The following is a 3,197-nucleotide window of genomic DNA, read 5'->3' as shown; positions in this document are numbered from 1 at the left end:
CTTGTTTTTCTAAAATGTACCATAAATGTTCAATAATATTGAGATCTGGGACTGTGGTTGCCAGATAAGAATGTCAACTTCCCTAGAATGTTCCTCGTGCCGTTCAGTACCAACTTTAGCTGTGTGAATTGGTGCATTATCATCCTGAAAGATTGCGCTTCCCTCCGGAAACAGTTCAGCAAACATAGGATGAATTTGATCATATAAAATGCTTAAATAATCTTGACTATTAATTCTGTCATGAGGGGAAACAACTGAGCCGGCGGATTTCCAAGTTATAGCCACCCAGATCATCACAGATCCTCCTCCATGTTTAATAGTTGGAAGACGGCAGTCTGGGCCAAATGCTTCTTTTGGCTGTCCCCACACGTAAACTCGGCCGGTGGTTGAACATTCTTCCACTGCTCTAGGGACCAATTCTGTAGGTTTTTACTTTACTCTAAACGTTTTGCAACGATTGTTTTTGTAAGTAGTGGTTTTATGATTGCAGCCTTCCCGTGTTATCCGGCTTTGTGCAGTTCCCGGCGAACAGTTTTTGTGGAAACTGGGTTCTCAATGTGGTCATTAAACTCTGCAGTAATTTTGGGAGCTATACTTTTGTGATCCTTTCTAACAATTCGTGTAAGAGTCCGACGGTCCCAATCTGAATGTTTTGTTTCGACGAGGAGGTTTTTTGCCTCTTTCTCAAAAGCTGTCATTACTTTCGAGACAGTACTTCTTGATACACCAAACATTTCGGATGTTTTTGTTGCGCTAACGCCTGCCATACGAGCACTAACAATTTGACCTCTATGTTCAGAGTTCAAATTCCAGCGAGGTCGAATTTGCCTTTTATCTTTTCGGGATGGATAAAGTAAGTACCAGTTGAGCACTGAGGTCGGTGTAATCGACTTAAACCCTTCCTCAAACTTGCTGGTCTTGTACCAAAATTTGAAGCCAATATTCTTTGGCTTCAAGGCTTTAAAGCGGCGACCTGAGAGAATCGTTATCGCGTTGCAAAGTTGCTTAGCATCATTTTTTCCCACTTGAAATTCTCAGTTCAAATTTGGCCGAGATCAACTTTGCCTTTGATCTTTTCGGAGTCGATAAAATAAATACCAGTCATGTACTATGGTGAATATAATCGACTTCCCTTCTCATAAAAGAATTGCTGGCCCCGTGCCAAATTTGAAGCCAATATTCTCTGGCTTCATCAAGGAACACGCAAATTCTTGTAAAATAAATCGATGTAGAAATTATTAAAAGAATTCGATGTCAAAAGAGTCGAGTTTTGTATGAAAATTTCGAAATCGCAATGCCCAGTTAACGCTTAAATTGTGTTTAAACACAAAGCAATATTTAAGGTAAGGTTAGGCATGTGTACGTTCATATAATAAATTACATCACGTCAAGCACGATATAATAAATAACAGATAAGACCTGTATCTATAATTTTACTTCTACTCTGCTTGATGAAATAAGTGCTCGTTCTGATGTAGTCCAAAAAGATCGACTTTTTTACGTATATTCATTTAGAAATGAAGTGTAGTATCTAAAGTGTTTTCCATTATCATATCAGAATTTCTGGCAAAGATGTTGGGGTTAACGAATTAACAGTTAATTTAAATTGTTGATGCCTGGCAGTTGTCGCAACGTGTTGGCAGAGTCAGAAATTTTATCAAAATGGAGTTATATGGAAAAGAAAAGTGTGGATAAAGGCTGGATAAAGTAAAACAACTGCAGGGTGAATCTTAAGGGGATGAAGAGAGAGATGAGAATAAATGTACATGTATCGTGTAAATTTTGTTGAGAAGAAGACAGAGGTACTCACTTTAGTACATTTGTAGTAATGGAAACTATAGAGTGTGTCTTTGCTCGATGATAGGAGAAATAATAGGAGATATGTGTACTCGTCACTGAAAGAACTGATTTAATCGTGTCTGCTTTATGTCTAGAGATAATATTCTATGAAGAGAGAAGGATGAAGAAGAGAATGTGAAAAAACAGAGAGCGGAAGATAGAAAGAAAGACAGACAGATAATATTGGTTTCAAATTTTGGTACAAGGCCAACGATTTTGGGAGAAGGAGCAAGTCGATTAGATGAACTCCAGTGCTCAACTGGTACTTATTTTATCGATTCTTAAAAGATGAAAGGCAAAGCCAACCTCGGCGGAAGTTAGACTCAGAATTTAAAGATGGACGAAATGTCGCAAGGCATTTTGACCGGCATGGTAGCGATTCTACCAGCTCATTACCTTAGAGACAGACAATCACGTTCTTGATTTTATTCATACAAAAAGTAGTGCACTAAATTTATTTACTCAGACATCATATCTTTGATTTATATCTTGAAAAATCGGAAGCTGTGACGTTGTACGCTTTATGTTTAACGACCTTATAATATTCAATACTAGGACCATATTGATAGATGAATGGCGGTGATGTTCATGCTGTGATGCGATTGTGTTGCTGGTTATTTTTAATTATAACCCAGGATCACAAATTTCCTCTCCCAGTACTTCACTGATACTTTATTTTATCGATCCTAGAACGAAAGAAAACAAAATCAACCATTACGTACTAAGAATGAACACATAAATAGGTGAAAATGAATACTGAAAGTTTTTTTGTTTGTTTGTTGCTCTATCGATGTTGGCATCCTAATAATAATCATAATCTTTTATACTACAGGCACAAAGCCTGCAATACTTGCTTTTTCGTTTGTTGAGCTTTTTCTGTCGCTTTTAGGTGTTTGTGAGTCGGTATATTGTTTGTTGGTACGATAGAAGTAATCGTGTGTATTCTTTGCATGTTGATGCGTATGTTTCATTAATTGTTTGTTGTTTCTCTTATGGGCGCGTAGTTTATGACGGAAACTGAAAGAAACTCATCGTGTATGTATATATATATATATCCGTAATTGTATAATGTTTTTATTTGTGTTGTTAAATGTTTTAATTCGGTCTGTTTTCCTCGCATACTGTTTTTCTCTGTTATATTGGTGCGCTACGGTGGATTACTTAAGACTTGGCTCTTATTTCTAGCAGGTAGATGCTCATTAAGCATCATTACGATATTTCATAGCTCGATAAAGCTATCATAACTGCGTTCCACCAATGCTACTACTGGTGATATCATCAAATTTTGAATTTATCCACAGATGGTATGAACAGTAGTGACATCTAACTTCAAATCTCAGTGTTTGAATATTTCATTT

The sequence above is a fragment of the Octopus bimaculoides genome, chromosome 1 (assembly GCF_001194135.2).
Source record: "Octopus bimaculoides isolate UCB-OBI-ISO-001 chromosome 1, ASM119413v2, whole genome shotgun sequence".
Taxonomy (NCBI): domain Eukaryota; kingdom Metazoa; phylum Mollusca; class Cephalopoda; order Octopoda; family Octopodidae; genus Octopus; species Octopus bimaculoides.
The sequence above is the reverse complement of the archived record's forward strand: the minus strand, read 5'-3'. Positions refer to the sequence as shown.